We start from the raw sequence: 20,394 nt of genomic DNA, 5'->3' as shown, positions 1-20,394 counted from the left end.
TATGAGTGTGCTGGTTTAAGTGTTCATTGATAACTTAGAATGAAGGACTTCATTTTATACTTTAAATATTTGCTGAAGTATCTGGGCCTCATATTTGATAAGCTACCACAATGCGGGAAACTGTGTACTCTGTATCTCAATGCACTTTATATTTAAAAATGTGTTGTGCTTAGGGCATGGGGTGTAGTGTGATTTCTGGCCATGGGCTTTGCAACGCATGATGTCAACATGGTGTTTCAGACCACAGATACTCATGTTCAGAAAAAACAGAACACCTTGAGATAGGATAGTCATATTCACAGGATACATACATTGGTATGTTCTACAAAAATGATTAGCATTGCAGTCACCTCATTTCAGCAAGTGTCCTGTTGCTTAGTAATCACAGTGTCTGCCTTGGACCCTGATAACTCGTCCCAAGCATGATGGCATCAATGCATGTAAGGCACAGCTGAAGTCCTGTGGTATAGCCATCCATGCTGCATTTACCTGTTCCGAAATTCATCTGTGGTGGTTGGCATTGAGTCTCAGTGCAGCACCACTCATTTCACCACATCCCACATATTTCTTATTGGTGATCTGAAGAGCCAGGGTAAAAGGCTGACATCGTGTGACACCAAGAAGGCACGTGTTCATGCAGCGACATGTGGACGTATATTGTCTTGTTGAAAAAAAAAAAAAAAAAATCTGATGTGTTGTGCAGAAAGGGTATGGCTACGGGTTGCAGAATGTGTAGGTCACACTGGTCACAGTGCCCAGGACATACACCCAGCTGTGACTTGTGGTTTGTACCCAGTAGAACCCCACATCATAAGGTCTCGAGTTGGCATTGTATGCCCTGTGTAAATGCAGTCACTGTGATGGCACTCCCTGTGTCCACAGCAAACCAAAATATAGCCATCATTTTCAAATGAACAGAACCCAGATTCTTCCAAAAGCACTATCTGATGCCATTCTTGTTCCCAGAGATGTCTCTCCATACACCATTGGCATCTAGCATGTTTCTGCACATTTGTCAAAGGTAGGTGGGGAAGTGGACAACACGCACGTAACCCATGCTGTAATAAACGGTGATGGGCTCTCGCCCTTGATAGTGTGCGATGTGTTACATTGTTCCACTGATGCGCAAGAGCTGTGCAGATCTGTCCTCGGATGAAGTGTCGATCTTCTCGGGGGAGGGGGGGGGGGGGGATCTGGATGGTACAACCTGACCCATCTCACAGTGTTTGTGGCCTTCTGTGAACCATTCTTCACACGCCACTTGCACTGCTGAAACACTTCGTCCCATACGACCAGCAATTTCCCAGCACACTGATCCATTACCTTCAGTTTATAGCAACAATGTGAGCCATGGTATCGTTGAGGACATTGAACTTGTAGGCCGACATGGTTCAAATGCTAACCATTTCTAAAGAACATACTAATGTATGTGTCCTGTGAATATAAACGTCCTGTCTCTAGTCTTTCAAGGTGTTCTATTTTTTATCAACATGAGTGTATTGTAGCTATGGGTTTTCAGACTGTCAAAGAAAACTGCAACAGTGGGGCAGGCTCTGCCAGTCGTTTTGTAATACGAACATCCCTTCCCATTTTATAATTATTAAGTTTTTATGTTTTTTTTTTCTTCTGCAATGTTACTGCAGCAAATGATTAAACTTCTTGTCTTATTTTATGAATTTTAATTTCTCACTTAACTTTTTATAAGAAAGCCAGAGATTTTAAACACCTTAAAGCCTACGATGTATTTTAACCCTTTGTTTGTGATCTTGTGTATCTTTTTCCTCTGTTTTGAAGAGGAAGACAAATGAGATCTCTTTCAATTTCAAATATAGCTTTTACTGCTTCCTCTTGTAGCTTATTAATCAGGAAGTATACATTCCAATGTTTTTGATTTATTAAGGAGTTTACTTTTCTAAGCCAACAGCATTCGTGGTTCTGTGCCACTGGTGAAAAACATTCCCCATTTCAGTTGGTATTCTGTGATTTTCCATCTATTGATTGGCAGACTATATGGTGTCAGCTTTGACAGTGGTGAATAACTGCTGCTATCCACTTAGGGCACAGGCCAAACCTAAAGTTACAAGTAGCAGAACCTTAATGGAACTGCTGAGAGACGGATGCCAGCAGGAGGCCAGGTGGCAGCCTGAACAGATGAAGCAGCATGCGGCCTGCAGCAGTGAAGTATCTCTGCCTTGCTACTATTGCCAACCAGAGTGTACCTATATGAACTCAAGAACCTATCAAGTGCTTCCTCAGGAGAAGACTGTGCGATATATCTTTTCATCTTAGTTTTGAAAGTATGGGCCAGCCACTCCACGGCACCATTGGACTGAGGATGAAAAGGAGGGACCATAACATGCCTGATGCCACCCTTTATGCAAAAATATTCAAAATTCTGCGACACAAATATGGCCAGTGTCAGTCACAAGCATACTTCCAAGAAAAAAATCTTAGCGATGGTCATGAGCTGTAGCTGCTGTGGATGTGGTAGGGCAACAAATGCTATAAGGAAATTATGAGAAAGCATCAACTATTACAAGCCAAAAGGAGTTAAGGAAAGGACCTGCAAAATTCTGATCAGATGCTGGATTGGGGCCAATCGGCAACTGAGAAAGAGAGTCTATGTTAGTGTGTTGTGCTGTGGGTTGGAAGTGAATCTTGTAGTTTTAGCGTGAGAAAAGCAGAACCCAGCATTGCAGATGATGGGCTACTTTGCCCGGTAGATATGCTGAAGGATGGAAATGAGAAACAAGAGTTTTGTGATCATTAATCACATGAAATTTATGACTTTATAGGAAAACATGCATGAACCATGGGCCTTGCCGTTGGTGGGGAGGCTTGCGTGCCTCAGCGATACAGATAGCCGTACCGTAGGTGCAACCACAATGGAGGGGTATCTGTTGAGAGGCCAGACAAATGTGTGGTTCCTGAAGAGGTGCAGCAGCCTTTTGAGTAGTTGCAGGGGCAACAGTCTGGATGATTGACTGATCTGGCCTTGTAATGCTAACCAAAACGGCCTTGCTGTGCTGGTACTGCAAACGGTTGAAAGCAAGGGGAAACTGCAGCCGTAATTTTTCCCGAGGTCATGCAGCTTTACTGTATGGTTAATGATGATGGCGTCCTCTTGGGTAAAATATTCCGGAGGTAAAATACTCCCCCATTCAGATCTCCGGGCGGGGACTACTCAAGAGGACGTCGTTATCAGGAGAAAGAAACTGCCGTTCTACGGATCGGAGCGTGGAATGTCAGATCCCTTTTCGGGCAAGTAGGTTAGAAAATTTAAAAAGGGAAATGGATAGCTTAAAGTTAGATATAGTGGGAATTAGTGAAGTTCGGTGGCAGGAGGAACAAGACTTTTGGTCAGGCAAATACAGGGTTATAAATACAAAATCAGATAGGGGTAATGCAGGAGTAGGTTTAATAATGAATAAAAAAATAGGAGTGCGGGTTAGCTACTACAAACAGCATAGTGAACGCATTATTGTGGCCAAGATAGACACAAAGCCCATGCGTACTACACTAGTACAAGTTTATAAGCCAACTAGCTCTGCAGATGATGAAGAAATTGATGAAATGTATGACGAGATAAAAGAAATTATTCAGGTAGTGAAGGGAGACGAAAATTTAATAGTCATGGGTGACTGGAATTTGTCAGTAGGAAAAGGGAGAGAAGGAAACATAGTAGGTGAACATGGAAGGGGGGGGGGGGGGGGGGGAAGAAATGAAAGAGGAAGCCGCCTTGTAGAATTTTGCACAGAGCATAACTTAATCATAGCTAACACTTGGTTCAAGAATCATGAAAGAAGGTTGTATACCTGGAAGAATCCTGGAGATACTAAAAGGTATCAGATAGATTACATAATGGTAAGACAGAGCTTTAGGAACCAGGTTTTAAATTGTAAGACATTTCCAGGGGCAGATGTGGATTCTGACGACAATCTATTGGTTATGAACTGCAGATTGAAACTGAAGAAACTGCAAAAAGGCGGGAATTTAAGGAGATGGGACCTGGATAAACTGACTAAACCAGAAGTTGTACAGAGTTTCAGGGAGAGCATAAGGGAACAATTGGCAGGAATGGGGGAAAGAAATACAGTAGAAGAAGAATGGGTAGCTCTGAGGGATGAAATAGTGAAGGCAGCAGAGGATCAAGTAGGTAAAAAGACGAGGGCTAATAGAAATCCTTGGGTAACAGAAGAAATATTGAATTTAATTGATGAAAGGAGAAAATATAAAAATGCAGTAAATGAAGCAGGCAAAAAGGAATACAAACGTCTCAAAAATGAGATCGACAGGAAGTGCAAAATGGCTAAGCAGGGATGGCTAGAGGACAAATGTAAGGATGTAGAGGCTTGTCTCACTAGGGGTAAGATAGATACTGCCTACAGGAAAATTAAAGAGACCTTTGGAGAGAAGAGAACCACTTGTATGAATATCAAGAGCTCAGATGGCAACCCAGTTCTAAGCAAAGAAGGGAAGGCAGAAAGGCGGAAGAAGTATATAGAGGGTTTATACAAGGGCGATGTGCTTGAGGACAATATTATGGAAATGGAAGAGGATGTAGATGAAGACAAAATGGGAGATAAGATACTGCGTGAAGAGTTTGACAGAGCACTGAAAGACCTGAGTCGAAACAAGGCCCCGGGAGTAGACAACATTCCATTAGAACTACTGATGGCCTTGGGAGAGCCAGTCATAACAAAACTGTACCATCTGGTGAGCAAGATGTTTGAGACAGGCGAAATACCCACAGACTTCAAGAAGAATATAATAATTACAATCCCAAAGAAAGCAGGTGTTGACAGATGTGAAAATCACCGAACTATCAGTTTAATAAGTCACAGCTGCAAAATACTAACGCGAATTCTTTACAGACGAATGGAAAAACTGGTAGAAGCGGACCTCGGGGAAGATCAGTTTGGATTCCGTAGAAATGTTGGAACACGTGAGGCAATACTAACCTTACGACTTATCTTAGAAGAAAGATTAAGAAAAGGCAAACCCACGTTTCTAGCATTTGTAGACTTAGGGAAAGCTTTTGACAATGTTGACTGGAATACTCTCTTTCACATTCTAAAGGTGGCAGGGGTAAAATACAGGGAGCGAAAGGCTATTTACAATTTGTACAGAAACCAGATGGCAGTTATAAGAGTCGAGGGGCATGAAAGGGAAGCAGTGGTTGGGAAAGGAGTGAGACAGGGTTGTAGCCTCTCCCCGATCTTATTCAATCTGTATATTGAGCAAGCAGTAAAGGAAACAAAAGAAAAATTCGGAGTAGGTATTAAAATCCATGGAGAAGAAATAAAAACTTTGAGGTTCGCCGATGACATTGTAATTCTGTCAGAGACAGCAAAGGACTTGGAAGAGCAGTTGAACGGAATGGACAGTGTCTTGAAAGGAGGATATAAGATGAACATCAACAAAAGCAAAACGAGGATAATGGAATGTAGTCAAATTAAATCGGGTGATGCTGAGGGGATTAGATTAGGAAATGAGACACTTAAAGTAGTAAAGGAGTTTTGCTATTTAGGGAGTAAAATAACTGATGATGGTCGAAGTAGAGAGGATATAAAATGTAGACTGGGAAGAGAAATTTGTTAACATCAAGTATAGATTTAAGTGTCAGGAAGTCGTTTCTGAAAGTATTTGTATGGAGTGTAGCCATGTATGGAAGTGAAACATGGACGATAACCAGTTTGGACAAGAAGAGAATAGAAGCTTTCGAAATGTGGTGCTACAGAAGAATGCTGAAGATAAGGTGGGTAGATCACGTAACTAATGAGGAGGTATTGAATAGGATTGGGGAGAAGAGAAGTTTGTGGCACAACTTGACTAGAAGAAGGGATCGGTTGGTAGGACATGTTTTGTGGCATCAAGGGATCACAAATTTAGCATTGGAGGGCAGCGTGGAGGGTAAAAATCGTAGAGGGAGACCAAGAGATGAATACACTAAGCAGATTCAGAAGGATGTAGGTTGCAGTAGGTACTGGGAGATGAAGAAGCTTGCACAGGATAGAGTAGCATGGAGAGCTGCATCAAACCAGTCTCAGGACTGAAGACCACAACAACAGGAAAACATGGAATTGTTTTAATGTGTACACAGTAGTTGCAAGTTAATTCAGGGTTTTGGAAGCGTACACAATAGGGCGTTTGGAACTGTCCATGTATTTGTGCACAAGAATGGCCCCAGCTATACTGGAAGTTGTCTGTGGCAAAACAAGATGTTGGCATGGTTGAAAGATAACAAAGCAAGGGGCTAAGTGTAATTTTGACATCAACAGCATAAAAGCACACTTGCAGGTAGGCGACTAGTGAAAAGGAACACTTTTACCTAAGAGGGGGCTGATCTGCTGCAGCCACATGAGGAGGAAACTAATGGCAGTATGGAATATTACCAAGACAGGCATGCAACTTTTTGAGGTTAGTAGGATGCAGCAAAGCTGCAATGGTATTGACATGCTGGTGTCAAGTCTTCATGCCAGCATGCTAGACTACAAAACCAAGACTGATGATAGATGGCTGAAAAAAACTGTGATTTCAACCTGGCGGCCTGCAGCACCACCAACAGCCCACAAAGATTTCACAAGTATTCACCTGTTATGGAACTGGAGACAACAATATCATCCAGGTAATCAATGCACCCCAGCACAGAGGCTGTGAGTTTCTTCAAAAATCATAGGAAAATGGCGGGAGCGCTAGTGTCACTGAATGGCAGGCACTGGTATTGGTATATCCCAAAGGGGAAATTCACTACGAGGATAATTTTAGAATTGTCATCCAGAGGCAGTTTCAAATAGACTTCTGCAAAGTCTATTTTGAAAAAATATTGGTGTCCAGAAAGCTGTGCCAGGAGTTCAACCTGATGGAGTAAGGGATATGTGTCAATAATATACTGTGAATTTACAGACTTCTTAAAATCACCACAGAGCCAAAGGTTGCAGTTAGATTTGTTTATAATTCCCACTGGAGTAGACCATGCACTAGAGGAGACGGATGTGACAGCACCCAAGTAAGCAAGTCGATTGAGTTCCGATTTGAATTGCTCCTGCAAAGCTATTGGGATTGGACGATCACAAAAAAAGAAAAAAAAAAAAATTGGGATGTACCATTGGTTTCATTGGGATGTGAGTTATGAAATCAGTAGCACACCTGAAACTTCTGGAAAGAGTGAGGAAAACTCCAGGCAGTGTGTGTTCAGTTGTTGGTACAGAACTTGATCCAGTAACAGATACACTTTGTCTGAAATGGATAATACAAAAATTTTGAAGGCAGCTAACCGAAATATGTTTTCAGTGTTGGCATCATCCACCACTGAAAAGGTCAAAGGTTGAACAACTGGTTTATACACTATGGGAGTAGAAAACTGTCCCAATATGGGTGTGTGGTGTTTGTTGTAACTCACCAACCAACAAGGGACAATGCCAGTCTGAGAATTTTACAAAGTCACTAGCGCACCTGTATCCACTTCCATTTTTAACCTTTTGTTCATAACATATACTTAAGTGTAAATTTTGTTCGGGGCTACCGTCACTTGTGAAACGCTATTCACATCCCTGTTATCAAGTCTGATGAAAGACGTTGAGAGTCGAACGTAGATGCAATATGCCCCCCCCCCCCCCCCTCCCCCCAGTTCTTGTTTACAATAGTTGACCATCACCCAGTGCTTTGGGCATGCATAAAAATGCATCTATTTAGCAAAACAACGAGAGCACGAAGGGAGATGAGCATGCGGCCACTTTTTTTTTTTACTCTGGCTGCTGTTGCTGTTTAGCATGGTGCCGCCCCTTGTGTTGAAGAGACTGCGATTGCAGGGCTGCGACATCATCCTCCTTCCATGAGGTAACCAACAGTGGCAGAGGAGGAGAAGCAATGATTGCTATTTCACACCAAGGTTCTATCATATTTCCAGCTTCCCTGGACACTTCAAAAGACTGGATAATGTTAAAAAAAATATGTGAGAGAGGAATTTTCACATTGTAAAGCACTTCAATGATCTTCTCTATTACGCACCAAGTGTAATGTAGCATCACAAACCATTGGCTCAGCATATGTGTTCCGGTGAGCTTCAGCAGCAAACTGGCAGTAATGACTAAGCCTGTGAAGTTCTGCTGCCCGAGCTCTGTATGGCTGTTGCAGCCACTTTTGACAGTGGTAGAACTCAACACAAGCAGCAATAACATGAGTACATTTGCAGTGATACATACAGAGCATCTGACACACTTCATCCAAAGAGAGACTGGCAGGTTCCTGAAGAGGAGCTAGCAAACCCAAAAGGTGATAAACACGAGGAGCAATCTTTGACAGAAAGAAAGCTTTATGCACATTGGGTTTGGTGACACCAAAAGCTTAGAAATGTTGCCAATAGAGTTTTTCATATACTTTCCAATCTTCTGCAGAATCATCATATGGGGAAGATGGTGGGGGTTGCGTCAATGGCGGTTAACCCTGTCGTGTCAACATTACTGCCAAATTGTGTATTACCATGGGGAGAGCCTGATGCTGGTTGGTGAGAGCTCGATGTTGTTCAACAAGAGATTTAAGAATTTCTTCCACTGACATATTGACCATCGTGAACCTCGAAATGAAACACCCAGAGTAGAATACCATACTCATTGCCAAAAATATTGTAACATTGCACAAAAAGAATATCAAAATTCTCACCAACCAGCTTTTATTCCCCTTCCATATGAAAGAATATACTAAGGCACTGAATGACGTAGTAATCAGTACAAACACATGTAACCAAGGAGTACATTAAGGCACAGTCTGTGAAGTATATATTTGTCATCTAAACATTAAAGTGGCCAAGGGCCTGGTGCACTGGCCATAAGGTTGTTTTGCACATGGCGCAGCACTTGCTGTGCCATCTGTGCTGATGAGATGCAGCCTCTTTAGGCCAACTGTGGAGGTGTGTGCTGTTCAATTATGCGTGCTCACTGTATAGGATGACAAGTAGTAGTTACAAGTTTGTGGTGTTCCTCCTTCCAGTTACAGAGGCAGGATGAAGTGACAGTTTTCCATCTCCATATAGGTTGTGGCCCTGTCACGGATGGCTTTTTACTCTGTCAGGATATCCCATCCATTTCTGGTGGCTGTGGAGCACAAATTCCAGTTCACCACATTTTAACTGAGTAGATTTGGTGTTCTGATGTGAGAGCAGTAGTAAATTTAACAGTTTTGGTCTGATGCCCGTAAAACATGGACGTGATTGGCCTACCTGAAAATCTGCCACTTGTAATTTCACAGGCATGTTTTCTCACCATTGCCCTTCATTCCTGGGCATACTTTTATGTTTCCTGAGTGATTGAGGTTATCATTATAGACTGCAGTTCAATTATTATTTGCTGAATAGTATGAGCAAGCTGTGGAAGCTTGCATTTCTTCTTTTCTCTTCAGTATACTATTTCTGCACTACACGTGTTTAGTTAACAGTAGTATGGTTAGGCAAGCTTCAACTGATAATGGTATTCCTCTTAATTATCATATGATTTTGAATAGTATGAAAGCTTTCATGACCGGATGACATATCTTCTGGTAAACCTTCTGGGATGTAAGGTCGTGGTCCATGAAACTCTTCAGCTCCTAACGTTTTGTCCAGAGCTGCGCTGGACATCTTCAGAGGAGAAACACCCGTCTGAAGATGTCCAGCGCAGCTCTGGACAAAACGTTAGGAGCTGAAGAGTTTCGTGGACCATGACCTTACACCCCGGAAGATTTACCAGAAGATATGATTTTGAATATATTCAGCATTATTTTTCTTTGGAAAAAGATGGTGTTAGTTGTTGTTTCGTACAGACCCATTGCTCTTCTGATCCTGTCTGGTATGTCTATGGCCTGGGAATGCGCACCCCACACTCGATTAGACCAGTGTAGTAGACTGACTAAGTTTGAACAAAGACCAGTGAGGTATAATACTTATAAGAGTGCAATCTGACTTCCTATATAGGGAGTTCCCCCTGCAAAATGTCAGTTGTCCCTTTGAAGGATTGCTGAGTTGTCCAGAGGATTGCAGTGTCTGAGCCAGAGTGGGCAATGTAATATACTTTTTAGTAATGATATTGTATTGGTTGCTAAATGTAAAAAAAATATTTATCGCATATTGATTGAAAGACCAATGAATTGTTAGTTTTTCTCTGAACTGAACCTTGATTTATATCCTAAGTGTTATTTAAACAGTAAAGCAAAAAATCTGCTTGGCAAAATAATGTGAGTAATACTATGTTACTGTGAATTCTTGTCACTTTCCACTCAGTAACTGAGATTAATGAATTTTCATTATACCGAAAGAAGTCATAACCTCTGTAACATATTTAAATCCATGTGTTAATGACAGGTTTGATATTGGTAAGAGCTCTGAAGCCAAATGTAATGGACTCCACCAATTTTGTTATTAAATTAAAACAATATAATGTGGTGGCAGTTTGCCTATACTTACACTGCTGAATGTTAGTACATGTCCAAATACAAGACAAGAGTAGTCTTGAATGAAGGTGGTTTACTCCTTTTACTGGTATAATTTACACTAAAGGCAGATGGTGGCCAGCAGTTTTAAAACTTGGGCACGTTACTCTTTGGAAGGTGGTGATATCAGCTATTTCTACTAAGCAAGTACCCAGTTTTATTATTTACGTGACACTATAGCGGCTGAACCTGGCTAGGCATTCTTACTACAAGTGTGGAAAGAAGTGTGCGGCTACCACGCTACTGTTTCTTTAGACAGGCATGGTATGGATCTTTGTGTAAAAGATTTCAGAGTAAAAATTTTCCACCACTCTGATCTCTTGTGACAGAAAATAAAAACACATACATCCGTCCTTATGATTTTATTTTATTTTGTTGCTACCAGTTTCGATGCTTCATTGCGTCATCTTCAACCTTTTTGATGTGGTACAGGTTGATACAATCCCCTTACATAACCCATCTCTGGCTGAGGAAGCCATTGAGGCCACATACTTGAATTGGGTACTGGAGTCTCGGGGCCTTCTGGCTCCGTCTCAGGGTGGGTTCCGTAAAGGCCACTCCGCCACCGACAATCTGGTGAGCCTGGAGTCGGCCATCCGTACTGCCTTTGCCCGCCGTCAGCACCTGGTCGCTGTCTTTTTCGACATGCGGAAGGCGTACGATACGACATGGCGTCATCACATCCTTTCTACGCTTCATGGATGGGGTCTTCGGGGTCCTCTGCCGCTTTTTATCCACAATTTTTTGTCGTATCGTACCTTCCGCGTGCAAGTCGCGGCCTCATATAGTTCCTCCCACGTCCAGGAGAACGGTGTTCCACAGGGTTCTGTTTTAAGTGTCTGCCTGTTTCTAATAGCCATTAACGGGCTCGCTGCGGCCGTGGGCAATTCTGTCTCTGCTTCCTTGTATGCTGATGACTTCTGCCTTTACTATAGCTCTATTGGCATTGCAGCTGCTGAACGTCAGCTACAGGGCACAATCCGCAAGGCGCAGTCTTGGGCTGTAGCTCGTGGTTTTCAGTTTTCGGCTGCCAAGACCCGCGTTATGCATTTCTGCCGGCGCCGAACGGTCCATCCTGCGCCGCGGCTTTATCTTGACGGCGAACTTCTTGCTGTGGTGGAGACCCACAGGTTTTTGGGTGTACTTTTTGATGCCCGGTTGTCTTGGCTGCCTCATATTCGGCAGCTTAAACAGGCGTGTTGGCGGCATCTCAATGCTCTGCGATGCTTGAACCACACCAGCTGGGGCGCCGACTGATCTACCTTGTTACGGCTCTACCAGGCGTTAATCCAGTCCCGTCTGGATTATGGGAGCCTGGCTTATGGCTCCGCTTCCCCATCTGCGTTGCGGGTACTGGACCCAATACTACACAGCGGGATACGACTTGCCACTGGTGCCTTCCGCACCAACCCTGTGGACAGCGTACTAGTGGAGGCAGGTGTCCCTCCCCTGCGGTTACGGCGCCAACGTTTGCTGGCCGCTTATGCTGCCCATGTTTTTAGCTTGCCCGGGCATCCAAACTATCGTCTCCTGTTCCTGCAATCGGTCGTCCATCTGCCAGAACGTTGGCCCCGGTCTGGTTGTACGATCGCGGTCCGCGTCAAAGAGCTTCTCTCCGGGCTTATGGTTTTCACTGTTCCACCTCCTTTCCGGGCCACATTGCGTACTCCCCCATGGTGTGTTATCACCCTTGCCTTCGGCTCGACTTGGCACTGGGCCCGAAGGACTCCGTCCCTCCAGAGGCCTTCCGCCGCCGCTTTTATTCCATCCTGGCCACGTATCAGGGCTCTGGCATTGTTTACACTGACGGTTCGATGGTTGCTGGTCGTGTCGGGTATGCGCTAACTCTAGGGGACCATTCCGAACAACGTTCCTTGCAGGATGGCTGCAGCGTTTACACTGCTGAGCTGGTTGCCATCTTTCGTGCCCTAGAGTATATCCGCTCCTGCTCAGGTGAGTCCTTCGTTATCTGTAGCGATTCCCTGAGCGGTTTACGAGCTCTTGACCAGTGTTTCCCTCGTTCTCGTCTGGTGATGGCTATCCATGAGTCCGTGCATACTCTTACCCGTTGTGGTCTTTGTGTAGACCCCCGGTCATGTCGGTATCCCGGGCAATGAACGTGTTGACCGCCTGGCCAAACAGGCCATCAGTGAACCCACTCTAGCCATTGGCCTTCCGGAGACTGATTTGAGGGCGGTCTTACGCCGCAAAGTTATCTGCTCTGGGACGCTGAATGGCGCGGTCTGACCACCCGTAACAAACTCCGTGCCGTCAAGGAGACGACGACTGTGTGGCACTCCTCCTTGCGCATCTCTCGCAAGGAGTCTGTCGTCCTATGCCGACTGCGCATTGGGCACAGTTGAAACTGCTTTCAGTGTGTAACTCCAGAGTAGTTTTATTTTTAAATGCGACTATTTGTGGTTGGGTCATACGAGAAAGGCAGGGGTCATGCCACTTCAAGGACAAGCAGTAAAGTTTTTCCCATGGTTATGACACTTGAAGACAATGCGAGACCAATGGTGATTGCATACTATATGGAAAACTGGACAGCCACTGATTGTATGCCAGATAAGACCTCTATCAGGATAGATACAGTGTAAGCATTGACAAGAAAAGTGCATGTGCAGGAATTTTTTCTCATACTTCTGAGCAAATAACAAATTCTATGATATAAACGTGAAGGAACAAACTAAACTGTATGAGCAGCTGAGCGTAAGGGAGTTACGAAGCACGAATATCAATTCTCCTACCAATATGCTATTGAAGTGAAAGGGAGTTGCCCTTGATGAGATGAGTAGTGTGGGCTTAGATAGGTGAGAAACCAACTGGAAAAGTATGATGAAAAGATACTAATTGCCAATGTATTGAGTGCAAAGTCACACAGTTTGAATTAAAGTGCTTCAAAGTTGCTCGTACAAAGTAGAATATTTATTTCATAAATGGTCCTCAGATGTTACTATTGTACAAAAGACAAGCCTATTGCTACATTATTAAACAATTTGGTTGTTTTCTAAAAAAAATTCTGAACACATGCTCTTGATCAAATTTTCCTCTTTTCGTGAACAGTGTTATGAAAAAAGTGCTTCATGGATATACAAGGGTGAGATACGCACCACTTTTAATAAGAAAGTCTACATTCTGCATTAATATAGAAAGTCTACATTCTGCATTAATATAAAGATTTTAAATATACCATAAACATTCTAGAAACATGCTGATGCAGGAAACTAATTTCTTTCAAGAAGTTTATCATGACTGTGGAGCTTGTTGCAACTAAAATGTTCTGAGTTACTGTAGCTGAAAATGAGGTAAAAGCAGCCAGGTTTTCAGCATAAATTTTGGTGTGGCAGCGCAAAACACAAATTGTTAATTGGAGATTTGCCTTCTGTTTTAGTGAATGATGAAGTGAGAATGGATTTACAGTTTATGGATTCCAGCCTAAATGGAAATTGAATTTTCTTTTGAAATTGACAGACTCACAGTAACAGTATTTTGGCTGTTAATGAATATTGTACTTATCACAAGAGTAAAATATGACTAATAGAAAAGTTCAATAATGGACCTCTGACTTCTGTTTTACTACAATATTACCTGATGGTAATGTTGGTGGGTGTAGAATAAAATAAAGTATTTACCTGCATGTTTTTGTCTTTCTTTGCCCTCTCTTTATTACTTGGTGTTCCTCACGGCCAAGTTTTGTGAAATTTTAGCACGAGTTTGTTTCCCTAGTTATTATGTTGATTATTTTCATATGCAGATTTTGTTTAGTCAGCTCTCAATAATACTGGAACACTTGTACGATGCAATAAGCATGTCAGCTGGACAAGACTAGAGGCCCAGTTGGCCTTGCATCTACAGGAGGTTTCTGGAAACTTAAGGTCTAGAATGAGAACGTGAATTGTGGGAACGTGAATTGTGGGTATGTCTGCATGTTTGACCTCCATAGGAAGTGATTGCCATTCTTGGTCCAGAGCTGCTCTCAGCATGACAAGTCTCTGAGAACAAGGCAACGTACAGCGACTTGCCTTTAGGCTGCAGCCCAAACATGTCCTGTGAGATTAAGGAGAGGAGAAAGTACTTTTGTAAATTTCTAAGGCCTCCTGTAGACTCGGACAGTTGTAGCTCATTAGCTGAAAGTCGTGAGAATCTTTGTGTTTCTCTGAAGATGTATCACCAGTTATTGATTTGTAGGGAAATGTAATGCCAAAGCTCTTCCAGGTGATGAGTGGCAAACACATTGCTGGTGATCCCTCATGCATATTTTGAAGCTTTCTGTGCTCAGTCCTTTATGATAATACCATTCCAGTGTTTCTAGCAAGCACATAATTGCGTATCAATCATTGGTGCCTCTCATAACTGTTAACTATCCTATACTTAACCTTCTTGCTCTTTAAACAAAGAATGAAAAACATATTTGGTCTTGTACAGGTGTTACATCATTATTGTCAAACTGCTATGTGTTTTATTTTCACTTCCTTCTTTTTGGAGCCTGTATTATGCTAGATCTCATAATGTGTTTCACGCAAGTTTTTTGTCAGGTTGTCAGGGGGCGAAGTCCCCAAGAAATTTTTTAAAGGATTTGATCACTGATGTATATTGCATTCACATACTGTTTGTTCCATATGGATATAAAGCCAATATTGTAACACAGATTTCATTGGGTGGATATCCAAACAAATTTTAAACAATTAGGTGACTGAAGGTAAAATCTTCAAGGACATAAGGCCACGTCATTTTCTCCTTCAAATTTTTCTGCTACTTGATTGATGTTTTGGCCCCTCTGTGGGGATATTCTTTAGGATCATGTGGAGTTCATGGTTAGCAGAACACTGTTAGCTGGTAGTGTTCAGATAATGTCAAATGTCAAGAGATTCAAGAGAAGATCTCAGCAGAGGCATCCAAACATCAATTGATTAGAAAAACTTGAAGTGGAAAATGATACAGCCTTGTATTCTAGAAGATTTTTTTTTGTCAGTGATGGTTTTACCTTCAATGACAGTGGCCACAAAATCCTACAGACTCACGTTAGGTGACCGTTTTGTTGAAAATGAAATTGGGTTATTTTGATTCAGGAACTCGGGACGACCCATTTAGTTGTGAATGTTTTTTCAGATAATTGCAGTAAAGTCTGGCTTAACTTGCTGACATTTAAACATCATTATTGACAGACTGAATTTTGTAACTTAAACCTAGTTTACGTGACGTCATTGCCTTGTGCCACATTTTGCATGAAATTAGTGGCACGCAAATGGTTTCATATACGCCTGTAGACATAGTGCTGTCAGTAAGAGCCGTATATTCTTGCGTAAAATGAAAATTTTAGCAGCTGTGTGAGTTGTGGCGGAGTTAATGCTTATTTGCGTGAGACTGCTACATAAGACAAAAGATAAAAAAATTAAGAAACTTGTTTGGGCTAGTGACTGAATCAAGAAAAGACGTCAGCTAAGTTGCTCAGTGACCTAAAAGTTATTTTAAACATCTTAGGACGTTACCAGACCAGTCCATGTTTCTTTTAAATACATTTAACAATCAATAAAGAAAAAGAAAAGTTACTGTAATGTGTGAAAAGAATGTGGAAGTGGAGTTCATCAGCCAAGGACATGGAGAAGCATAATTGCTTGGGGGAGGGGGCTGATACACGCAAAGCTGCAAGCTGGCAGCAATAATTATTTGAAACAGGTTGCATTAGGAAGAGAGTGGTTTTCCACCTACTTGCTTACAGATGGAGCTGTACCTTGACAAAATTTAAGAGTTTAAAAATATATACAAATACTACAAATTTTGCACTACAGATTGTGAATGTGTAGCACTGATATAACTTTTTAAATAAATGAACATTGAATAAAGAATTCAGCTTAGCAGATTTGTGTATCCTTTCCACCTGTACACAGTTTCTCTCAAAAAATGAACCAGCCAACTTGCACCATGGAATTTTTGTCTTGTAGTCATGGACTATTCCGCTGCTAGATATTTTGTGTGCCTGTATTTTTCGTAGTTCATTTGTACAATATTCCTAATTGAATGCATTATGCCCTGTAGCACAGACATCACCAGTCCTTCAACATTCAGATAGCATAGCATAGGATGGTCTCAAGTGCAGCAACACGTCGCTGCCTGTTTTTGTAGTCAACATAATTGAAATCTCCCGAACACCTACGCATAGCAAAGGTGTCCAGGAAGTCAAGAAGTTCTTCCTTTCCCCACTTCATATTTCAATTTGTTTACACTATACTGACACACCCCACCTCAAAACCTGTGCAGGTAGTGTCGCCAAAGTTGGCATGAGATGAAACTGCTTAGTTTCATCAGTAAGTTGTGCAAACGTGTTCCGCGCGTGTGCAACAGTCAGGTAGCGCAGTCACATTTAACCTAGTGTCTTAGTGCAAACTAGACTTTGGATAACACCATTTTAGAAGCTTTTGCTGTGTAGTAGTTATAATATTTCAACAGTGGCAGTTTGCTGTGTACATCAGCGTTCCTGCTGTGCATGTTCTTCATTTAAATGAAAAGAAAGCTTTTCTGGAATTTGTGCTTTTGTCATTTGCAATGTGCAACAAAATTAAGAGATCACTTTTTTGAAACTGCAGAAATGTCTTCGATTCTAATGTGCGAGTTCAAAATTTAGCTCAAAGGTGCACACAACCTCCCTTTGTAACAGTGCAAAAGCATGGCACCCAGCGACGTCACTCATGAGCTCAGCGATGCTTCAAACAACAAGGTGTTAACACATGCAAAAAAAGACCACAACTCAGAAGTTCATGTGTGCTGTAAGGTGGGTTAATGATGTCACATCGACACTAAATTTTACCACATTTGTGCCCAATGCCACCGTGAATGTGTCGTAATATGGGAAGGTCACCACATTCCCTCTTACCCCTATTTCACTCCTCCTTTTGATGCCTCCGTGATGGAGATCAGAACCATGACACCCAGCATTGAAATGATGCGATATTCTTGTCGATAGCTGAGAAAAACATTTCAGACCTACTGCCACTATACTGCTAGCGTAAAGACACAGTCAATGCCTTCTCTGCATGATAGCAATGGAGATACTATTGAAGATAGTGCTGCCAAAGCAGAGTTACTAAAAACAGCCTTCTGAAATGCCTTCACAAAAGAAACTAAGTAAATATTCCAGAATTCGAATCAAGAACAGCTGCCAACACGAGTAACATAGAAGTAGATATCTTCGGAGTAGTGACGCAACTTAAATCACTTAATAAAAGCAAGTCTTCTGGTCCAGACTGTATACCAGTTATATTCCTTTCAGAGTATGCTGATGCAATAGCTCCATACTTCACAATCATGTACAACCTTTTGCTCAACGAGAGATCCATACAGAAAGACTGGAAAGCTGCAACAGCTCACACCAATATTCAAGAAAGATAATGGGAGTGGTCCACTAAATTACAGGCCCATACAATTAACGTCGATATGCAACAGGATTTTGGAACATACATTGTGTGCAAACATTATGAGTTACCTCGAAGAAAACGGTCTATTGACACCCAGTCAACATGGGTTTAGAAAACATCGTTATTGTGAAACACGAGCTGTTCCTTATCTATATAAACGATTTAGGGGACAATCTGAGCAGCTGTCTTAGATTTTTTGCAGGTGATGCTGTCATTTATCAACTAGTAAAGTCAGCAGAAGATCAAAACAAATTGCGAAATGATTTAGAAAAGTTGTATGTATGGCGTGAAAATTGGCAACTGACCCTAAATGATGAAAAGTGTGAGGTCATCTATATGAGTGCTAAAAGAAATCCATTAAAATTCATTTACATGATAAATCAGTCAAATCAAAAGGCCATAAATTCAACTAAATACCTAGGAATTACAATTATGAACAAATTAAATTGGAAGGAACACATAGAAAACATTGTGGGGAAGGCTAATGAAAGACTGCGTTTTATTGACAGGACACTTAGGAAAGGTAACAGATCTACTAAGGAGACTGACTGCATTACGCTTGTCCATCTTCTTTTAGAATACTGCTGCGGAGTGTGGGATCCTTACCAGTTAGGATTGACGGAGTACATCGAAAAAGTTCAGAGAAGGGCAGCATGTTTTGTATTATCGCAAAAGAGGGGAGAGAGTGTCACTGAAATGATACAGGATTTGGGATGGACATAATTAAAACAAAGAAGTTTTTCGTTGCTGCAGAATCTTCTCACAAATTTCCGATCACCAACTTTCTCCTCAGAGTGTGAAAATATTTTGTTGACGCAGACCTATATAGGGAGATATGTTCACCACGATAAAATAAGGGAACCCTTTGCCATTTTATTCATGCTTGCGTTAATATTGCAGCTTTCCATGTCACGCCACAGGAGGGTGTGAAAAAGTAAAGATGAAAAGTGCAAATACACATTTCTGCCTTGCATCACATTTAAATTTCATAAAATGGATTTGAAAGGTCCCTAGTGGCTCCACACTGTACACTGGAGCAAGAATTGTGGTCACACTACACTTCAAAGGGATCAGAGCACATTCAATGGGGTTGTGGCTTCACAATGTTGTTACAGTAGGTTTGAAATGCCTTGGCATGGCATCAGTGTTGAACCTTGTCAAAAACATCGTCCTGCTCCTCATCTCACTGCCAACTGCCTTCCCCACAGGAAGGGATGGTTTCATTGACACCCTTTACGTCACCCTCTGTGGTCTTTTTGTGTCGATGTTTTCCTTGGCCTCGTGGTGGTTGCCTCCATCACAGAGGTGTCAAAAGAGGGTCAAATTGCAGATAAGAACGCATGTGATGACCTTCCCATTGTGTGTGACGTGTCCATGGTTGAGTTGCACAGAATTGTGGTAAAATTTCGTTCCAGTGTGATACCGTTAACCCACCTCATAGCTCCCATAAATATCTTGGCTGCAGCAATTTTTTTATTTTCTTTTATTTTTATTTATTTATTTATTTTTTTGCATGTTCGACTCCTAGTTGTTTGAAGTGTTGCTGAGCTGGAGGGTGACATCGCAGGTCATCATGCTTTTGCATCATTACAGAGGAAGGATGTTGGCACCTTTGAGCCAAATTTCAAACTTATACGTCAGAATGCAAGAAAATTCTGTGTTTCAAAAAAAGTTATCATTTAATTTTGTTGCAAAATGTAGTTGTATGTAGACTCAACACTGGTGAACATAGAACACGAGGAACAAGAAAGGACAAGTTCACTCTACGTACTCATAATACAATAATGTAGGACTAGAATATGTAGTTGTAGTTGTTGTTGTCGTCGTCGTCGTCGTCGTCGTCTTCAGTCCTGAGACTGGTTTGATGCAGCTCTCCATGCTCCTGTGCAAGCTTCATCATCTCCCAGTACTTACTACAACCTACATCCTTCTGAATCTGCTTAGTGTATTCATGTCTTAACATTTAAAACACAATCAACCAGAAGTATCTGATTTGAGAAATAAAAAGATTTCTTTTCTAAATTTTGAAAATAGAATTTGATTTTTCATTATTTAAAAATACGCTATACCTGTCAATTATCTGATATATTGCTGGTGTGAGATGGAGAGCCAATTCACTCTGAATATAGCAGTGGAGCTCAGAAAGAAGGTATTTCTCAACCGACAGAAAATAATGTTCAGGAGTGGGATCAGAATGTGATCCACTTTGCTGCTGACGCATTTGTACTGAAACCTTCAGACTTTTTCAGAAGGTAACTTGTTACATGTTGAAATGAGGGTTGACATACTGCAATAAGGGCAGGTGCAAGAGGTTAGAGTGAACTAGCTGCAGAGAATCATTCAGCTTTTTGAAAGATGGTGAAAGATTATCATGATATTGTGTGGCAACCAATTAAAAATGATACAGTAGTTCTTGCAAGTCACACCAAAAAGGAAAAACAACAAAACATCACATGAGTGACGGGAGTATATAGGCTGGTGGAAATGAGTGGGTTTTTCAGCATCTAGGGAAGTAAGA

The 20,394-nt window shown here is 41.7% G+C and overlaps 1 protein-coding gene across 1 annotated transcript in view; it reads left to right on the top strand.

Annotated features, from left to right (window-relative positions):
* Nucleotides 1-20,394, top strand: part of LOC124795469 (ubiquitin carboxyl-terminal hydrolase 35) — a 124,236-nt gene that overhangs the window by 41,193 nt on the left and 62,649 nt on the right. The gene's annotated exons all lie outside the window — the stretch shown is intronic.

Source organism: Schistocerca piceifrons, chromosome 4, assembly GCF_021461385.2.
Source record: "Schistocerca piceifrons isolate TAMUIC-IGC-003096 chromosome 4, iqSchPice1.1, whole genome shotgun sequence".
Classification (NCBI taxonomy): Eukaryota; Metazoa; Arthropoda; class Insecta; order Orthoptera; family Acrididae; genus Schistocerca; species Schistocerca piceifrons.
The sequence above is the reverse complement of the archived record's forward strand: the minus strand, read 5'-3'. Positions and strand labels throughout refer to the sequence as shown.